The sequence below is a fragment of the Triticum dicoccoides genome, chromosome 5B, assembly GCF_002162155.2.
Source record: "Triticum dicoccoides isolate Atlit2015 ecotype Zavitan chromosome 5B, WEW_v2.0, whole genome shotgun sequence".
NCBI lineage: Eukaryota > Viridiplantae > Streptophyta > Magnoliopsida > Poales > Poaceae > Triticum > Triticum dicoccoides.
The window spans coordinates 595,401,790-595,409,471 of record NC_041389.1 but is presented as its reverse complement, the minus strand read 5'-3'; the positions used below and the strand labels follow the sequence as shown (position 1 = coordinate 595,409,471).

At 49.5% G+C, this 7,682-nt stretch overlaps 1 pseudogene; it reads right to left on the bottom strand.

Annotated features, from left to right (window-relative positions):
• Positions 1-660: 660 nt before the first annotated feature.
• Positions 661-1,973, bottom strand: LOC119310226 (annotated as a pseudogene).
• Positions 1,974-7,682: the final 5,709 nt, after the last annotated feature.

The following is a 7,682-nucleotide window of genomic DNA, read 5'->3' as shown; positions in this document are numbered from 1 at the left end:
GAATACGACATTCATGTAGGAATAAGAGGAAATAGCTAATGAGATTTTCGCACAAAAATTAGTTAATGGGGGTGAGACAGAATTGACGTGGAAGCGTACGTACTTAAAACCAGAAACCGACTAGTTTGACAAATTCCCAGCCTAAGTAGAAGGTCTAAAAAACAAAAAGACGAATTTGCTATGCAGAAAGCCGCTCCAAAAGGACATTATTAGAATGTTCTCGTGCTACTAAAGAATTAGTTTTCGTTGCGCAGAATTCGTTTTTATACTTCGTGCATTAGAATTCTCCAACTCCAAGGACACACCAAAGTGATTACGGAAAGGGGTTAGCCCATGTAGGAAATAATAGAGGGACAATTGTTGTCGTTTCAATGTTTTTCTTCTACTTGCTATGTCCACATATTATACGGAAAACAACTATGTAACATAGTGGAATTAAACGCTTCAAAATTCCTTGAATGAATGTCATGCACACAATTCCTCAATTGAAATCAAATGAAAAAACAAAAGGCCCAAAGTACATTCACATCATCACATAGAAAAAAATAACATGAAACCACATCATTATTATTATGCCAACTGGGATCCAAATCCAAATCAAAACAAAATTATCAGTTGCAAAAACAAAAAAACAAAGCAAAATCATGAGCATGAGATGACCTAGTCCTTGTTAGAAGGGTCGACGACGTGTCCCGCAAAGACAACTATGCCAGTCGCCTCCTCCACTATAAAGTACGCAAACGGATGGTCAGCTACGAAATCCACCGGAGGAGGTGGGGATGGCGGCATTGCACAACATCCAGCTCCAATATGCATCAATGTGGAGGCTGCAGCTTCGGTGCCTTCCTCGTTTACCTCGATGACCGCCTTGTGGATAACGTCACTCAGGACAAATGGCAAGCCGGGTTCATCACTTTCGACCATGTCGGACAGGTCGGCTTGGTCGCTGAACGGCAACTGAAGCCCCAGCTTCTTGAGAACGGTGACGAGGCTGTTGTGGAAGGACAGCTTGAACTTGGGCACCCGGAACTTCCTAACGTCGATCTTCTCCTTGGGCAGGTGCTTGTGCAGGAAGCCAGGTTGAGATGCTATCGCGTCGACCAGGCTCTGCAAGCCGTCGAAGGCATCTGGAAGGAAGATACACATAGAAAACTGCGTCCGCTTGTACCGATCGGCACGCCACCCTGTCAACAGGTTAGCAAGATGTAATGCATGAGTGTTACCCGCGAATGAAAGGATCAAGACTGTGAATGGACAAACGGATTACCTTGCGCTTGAGCCATTCGGTACCGGAGTTTGAGCACCTTGAACCCATCGTGCACGGCGATGTACTGGGAACTCCAGCTCTTCATGAAGGGCACGTCGACGGTGCGGCCGTCGAGCCGGTGGAAGGGTTTGTTGGCGGTGTCCTCCTTGTCGAAGGGCTTCTCCCACTTGCCCTTGAAGTAAATGGCGTTGCCGAGCACGACGCGGGTGAGCGGCGTTATGGATCCCGGGCGAAGGACGGAGCGGATCAGGTTACTCGTGACCTGCGCGACCCACGCGTTGATCTGACTCCGTGCCGCCTCGGGATTGTTGCGGAAGTCGACAGTGCTGGCATCGGCCTTGTACGTGCTCACGGCGGCGTGGCGGTAGGCTGGCTTCAGCGGGCACGCGAGGTCGGTCCACACGCCATACGCAAACGCGACGCGCGGCCCGCCGGACTCGGAGTGGTCTTTGAGCGCGTCCTCCGCCACGCGGGAGAGGAACTCGTCGAGCGCGGCGCGAGACGGCGCGCCGAGGACGCCCAGGATCTCGTCAAGGGTGGCGCCCCGCGCGCCGGCGGCCAGGAGCGCGAGCGCCGCGTAGATGGACAGCGGCGAGAGCACCAGGTTGCTGTCCGCGTTATCGTCGGCGAGGCGACTCGCGAGGCTGGCAGCGAGCGCCGCCTGGCCGCCGGAGCAGGACTGCGTTGTGTCCCTCGTCGCGTCCATCGCTTGCTTTCGGGATGGAGAGACAATTCTTCTCCTTGATGCACGCTAACAAGAATCGGCTCCATCCGTCAAAAAAAAAAAAACAAGAATCGGCTCCATTTATGCTCGGTGATTGCTAGGCATATATACGTGACAAGTTTCAGTTCTCGAATGGAAAGGTAAAAATCTGAGACAAAAAACAAACAACTCGTCCCAAAATAAAAAGACCCCCAAAAAAATCATTTGCTTCCTTTTTATCAATGGAAAGCATGCCAATTTTCTAATTACTGATTAGCTTTCCCAATAAGAGATTCTGTGACGCATACTATGCTTTTTTCGCGATAATTATCTTTCTTCTTTCTTTAAGTTTATTTTTCAACTGTTATATTGTCAATTGTCTAGGTTGTCCCAGCTTAGGAAATCTCAAATCTAAATGATATGCACATATTGTTCAACTGCGTGCTGGCCCAACAAGCCTGGTACCAAGTAGCGATGGCAATGGAGGCACCAGATGGGTCATTTGTTGTATGCTTAATGTGTTCCTGCTAGGCCTCGATCACCATGCTTGTGTCGTGAGTCATTTGGAATGAGAGAAACGCAAGAGTGTTCCGGCATAAGAGCACGCCTCCGCCAACTCTACTCAACACCATCGTCGACGAGGCGTAACCTTTGGATCACCGCCGGGCCAAATAAGTTAGGGTCTTTTTTCTTGTGAGAATAATTGTCATGCCGTATTCTGGGTGTGTGTTGTAACAAACTTTTCTCTCCATATTTAATATATGAGGCAAATCTTTTGCCTCCGTTAAAAAAAACAAAGTTGTAATACGATGTAAGTGTAAACGGTGCAGGGTCTCATGTACCCTTTCTCTTTCTCTACTCTTATAAAAAAACGAGTTGATGATGATGGTGTGCCTGCCATCTTGCAATATAGACCGTCCGATCTATATCTGACGGATAGAAAGCAAACTATGGTAATTTTGCGGAAAGATACCCGCACCTCTCTTCACATTTGCAGATAAGGCATTCCCTCGTTCACTCTTATCTCCCGCAATCTCATTGTTGAGCAATTAAAAAAGGAAGCCTCTGAAATAATCTGGCATGGTGTTCGCTGCCAGTGTCGTCCGTCCCCATGCCTCCGCTCAGTCCGACCACCAATCACCACCATGCTCCACTCCTCCTCACCTTATCTCTCCTCTTTCTCGAGATATCTTTAGTTTTTACACATGAGATTACTCCCGCATGGGTCAATCACAACAGGCACTACTAGGAAAAGGCCTACTAGTGGCGCACATGTTTTGCCTACACCACGCCATTAGAATTTTTTACTAATGGCGCACCACTGGTGCGCCATTAGTATCTGGTATACTAATAGTGCACCAGCAGTGCACCATTAGTATAGCCTATGGTGCGCCATTAGTATGCCTCCCAGGGGGCCATATTTACCCATGTGCTTTGGCATACTAATGGCGCACTAGTGGATGATGCGCCATTAGAGTCCTTTTTGCAGTGTGCCATTAGTGTGCTGAGTGGTGCGCCACTAGTATGAATATTAGGTATTTTTTTCTTTTCTGATATTTGCACAGGTTGCAAAACATGTTACTGCACATAATATAGAGAGCACAACATATAAACATCAGATTTATCGAATACAATAGAAGATTAGTCTCCGAATGTAATTCATTATATTACTCTCCGAATTTAAAATACCGAACAAAGTAAGAACATTACAAGTCTCAAAACCGCGAGTAGCGAGTTTGTCTCCACATTACAAGTCGATATCGATCATCTAAACTACCATCACATAGAAGAGATCTGCGGTCATCACGATGAGCATAATCGCGATGAAACTGGTCTTCATCCGGTTCCTCCAACGCTCCCTCCTCTCTCCCGCTAGATAGCGCGCGTATCTAACTTCCGCCTCCGCCCTAGTGGTGTACCCTTTGTAACTGTTACCACTGAAACGGTGAACCTGTCTCCGACACTCCTCCCAGTCATCGTAGACTCCGGGAACCTTACCCTTGTACACGACATACGACGACATCTCTATGCACTAGCCAAACAAAACGTTAGTAACAATTCACAGACAATACATAAGCAATATATAAGTATGCAATAAAAGGACCGGAAGAGAAAAGCAACACATTAATAGCACGATTCATGGTCCTACTAATAAATAGCATCGATTACATATAAGTTGGACGACTGTCCAAACCAAAGAGACATATAAGTTCATTAAAGTTTAATATTACAACATGAGCCAATCGACATTTCAGATAGCATGACTACTTTCGACTCGACTCAGGGGACCGGAGCGTGGATGAAGCCGCCATCTTTCGTGATGGTCATGAAATCGCGGGGCGTTGTCAGCCTGCATTTGTAGCGTTGTTTCTTTCTCACTGTTGGACGGTTGAGATCTGAGGTAGAACTGCTCCGAGGTACGAAGGACATCTTGATCGATGATTTCCGCAAACTCCGACTGGATGCGAAAGAATTCTTGTCTGATGTTCCCGTCCTGGATTGTTGACAAGTGTGTGGCCCAATCTTTGAGATTATCTGGTAGTAGAAGGTGATTATGGTCCTGTACGATCGCCCGCATGTGATGGAGGGCGTAGTAGGCATCCTTCTGACCGCCAGGCGGCTTCTTGACGCAGGGGAATGTCGTATTGTGGGTGAACACGTGCTTGCCATACCTATGAAGTGGCCTCTTGAAGGTACCTCCAGATCTGGCATAGCCAAGGAGAGCATCATCAAGAAATTTCTTGATATTTGTGTAATCTATCTTCGACTCACGGTCCGGGTCGAAATACATGGCCAAGGAATATTTCGGGCTTAAGAGGATGAGTGTGCAATGTGTGTCACTGCACAAAACACGAAATGTTAGAAAAAAAAGAACGATCGAAATCTAAAAAATCATATGTTACGGGGCGGTGAGGGGATGAATTACTCGGGAAAGTAAGGCATGAGGAAGTTATCCTTATCTGGGTTTGCCAGAATGACGCCTTCGAGGTGTGAACTCGCGACTTGCCAGTCCCCAGCGCTGCCCAAGATCTTGGCACGTATGTAGAAGGGGTCGACTATCACGATGTCCGGGGTCTTGTCTCTAATGATCCGCATCTCCATACTCAGCGAAAACAGCCGAACGAAGGTGTAGTGCAGCGGATGAAGGTTAAACATAGCGAAGATGTCATCAAACCGCAGGACGATCGTACCCTCGATGGCGCTATCCACAAAGCCCTTGCCCTCTGGCACCTTGGCCACGAAAACCGGGTATGCCACATTATTCTGGGAGAGACGCTGCTTCTCCAAAGAAAGAACACTGTCATGCAGACTCCGCATAGTACCGGTTGCAGCATTGAGCAGATTAGTCGGTAGCATCGCCCTACCCGCCACATGCACCCTCCTTGAGATATCGTTAGGTGAAGGTGGCCCGTCCTGAGCACGGATCGTACTCGGTGTCGGCTGGCTCGCACCGCTCTTGTTATTCTTTCGTTTCCGTCCCTTCTTCTTCATCTATTGTAATGAGATCGAGTTCTGCTCAGAGACCGCCTTCTTGAGCGTGTTGGGGCTGATAATATTTTGCACCTCGGCTATCTGAGGCACGGTGAAGGCGGCAGCTGGAGGCGTCTCCTGAGAACTGAACGCCAGACAACGCTTGTTGCAATTGGGTTTCACTGTGGTACCAGCTAGATCGTGATCGTCTTTTTCAGGGTTGGGTTCTTGAGAAGGAGGCCCGAAGAATTCGTCACCGTACCCATGTTCGGCAAAGTACTTATCGACGTTGGTAAATGTACCATCGTCGTTGTCGTCATTGTCTAGATCCTGTGCCATATGCATGTCCAGATCCTGTGCCATAGGGATGTCCGACATGTCCGGTAGCGTTGCGGCGGTCTTGCCATGGCTTGGCACCGGCATGACTGGCGGTGTTGTCTGTGGGGTGGTGTCCCCCGCCCCCAAAACGAATCTGGCTCTTCAGCCAAAGCAGGGGCCAGCTTACGCAGGCGCTGAGGGTCATCACATCATCTTCGTCGGCCCAAGTAGGTTGAATCGGAAGTAACAACTTGTCGCAACATGGCAGCACCCGAACCAGTTCAACCCTATACACAGTGGGTGGCATCGGATTACCGTGGAACATGGGGTTGCCCGGTTGAACGATTCTGCCATTGGCGACATCGATCAACTCGCCGCCCACGAAGTGCAGGAGAGTGCATGGAACGTCGGTGGCGCCCTGCAAAAACATGTAGGGCATCAGGGATGCCCAGTCAAAGGCAAGGAGATGAAGTCATTAGCCGAGAGGCTTAGTTACCGTGATGCCGTCGAGCTCGGCTAATGTCGAGGTACCGCCAACGGCACGCGTGCAACTGACGGAGGGGCCGCTTGTTGCCGAGGTGTCGGCCGGCGTACACCCGGGTGCATTAAGCTCCAATGCCCGTGCCGGCGCCGGATACACGAATAGCGCCTCCGCCGGAGACACCAATGGCGCCGCATGCGCGTTGTGCAAGTTGCTGGCCGTGAAACTGGGAACGGGGGCGGCCCCTGTTGGCCGCCCGCAATCCACGTCGTCAGCCCCTGAATCAAGGTAGGCACAATGGCGGTGAGCGTCGTTCCCAGTTGTTGTTGCACTTGCTCTTGGACAATCTCCGGAATCTGTGCCACTTGTGCCTTGAGTTCTTGAAACTCGTGCGACTGGATTTCCAAGCTGGTCTTTCTCTCCTTTTGCCCACAAGTAGTATAGTATGACGACCATTTTGTGGACAAGCCTTTGCCGGCCACATGGCCAGCTGACGACGGCTTACTGAGCTTATCCTTGTTTTTCAATATGTTCAACGCCCTATTTAGAGTGTTGTCCCAAGCAGGGGAGCTCTGAGACGACCGCGCGCTACTGCTTTCAGTCTCCTGTGGAAGGAATGTGAACCATTTAGAAATTTGGCTTCATTAATTAGAATGCAACCATATGGAGCTAATTACACGGGGGTGTATTCCTTACCAGAACACGCTCAAGCGCCATGGTCTTTGGATCAGTGGTCAGCTCCTTTGTTACCGGGTCCTCCTTGTACCGGGCCCTGACATAGTTCCTGGTCTGCTTGTCACGGTATTTCTCGAAGCGGGGCGGTAGGCCTTGCTCAGCACGCTCCGTGTCCTCCTTGTCCCATATAGGCTCCACCACTCTGTAACCGTCGGGACCGAGTTGGTGGACCCCTAAGTTCAACTCCCGCATTTCTTTCCCCCACTGACTTGATTCCACGGTTGCGCTGCTCTCGCACTTAATCTTGAACTCCTTGTAGTAATCTTCGCTGATCGAAGTATTTTTTTGCCTTGATCTTCTCATAACTATCACCTTTGTCAATCATTTTCTTCACCGCGCTTCTCCAAGTAGACAGGGCCGTGCTCATCCACGTGAGGGCGGCACTGTTCACTTTATTCCCTGAGAGGCGTGTGTTTGCAAAGTCAGCGGGGAACTTGTATCGTTCATGCAGCTTCGTGAAGAGGAGGCTGCGCAAATTCCCTCGGTCCTTATGCCTTAGGTTCTTGGTGTTGATCGAGACGGTGCTTCAGAGAATGCACCCGAGCTGAATCGAGTAACCCTTGACTAATTTTTTGGGCACCGTTGGATGCCCCTCGGAGGACACTTCATTAAATTCCTCCTTGAAGGTGCTGAGCACGTTCGGGCGCCGGTCCTTCCGTTGCCTCTTCGGTTGGCTGCCATCAGTGCATGCATTGCCATCATCAGTG